The sequence below is a fragment of the Pteropus vampyrus genome, unplaced genomic scaffold (assembly GCF_000151845.1).
Source record: "Pteropus vampyrus isolate Shadow unplaced genomic scaffold, Pvam_2.0 Scaffold2306, whole genome shotgun sequence".
NCBI lineage: Eukaryota > Metazoa > Chordata > Mammalia > Chiroptera > Pteropodidae > Pteropus > Pteropus vampyrus.
The window spans coordinates 1-372 of record NW_011891087.1 but is presented as its reverse complement, the minus strand read 5'-3'; positions in this window follow the sequence as shown (position 1 = coordinate 372).

The window sequence follows — 372 nt, the reverse complement described above, 5'->3', positions numbered from 1 at the left end:
AGGATTCAGCCAGTCCCATGGGGGCCGACCAGAGGCTGCCAGGCTCCTGGTGGTTGTCACTGACGGAGAATCACATGATGGAGAGGAGCTTCCCGAGGCACTAAAGGCCTGTGAGGCTGGGAGAGTGACACGCTATGGCATTGCGGTGAGACTCTACTCTGCCTCTGGAAGGCCGGAGGGACTTGGGGACGGTGACATTGAAGACTGGGAACTTGAGAAACACGGGCACGGACCCTTTCCCAGACTTCAGCCGCATTTCCCTTGCTTCGCTTGAGTCGCCTGTGTTCTGCGCCAGCTCTAACGTCTCACTCTGCACAGCTCACGGACCCCATCTCGGTCTCCCGACCCCAGGTCCTCGGTCACTACATCCGG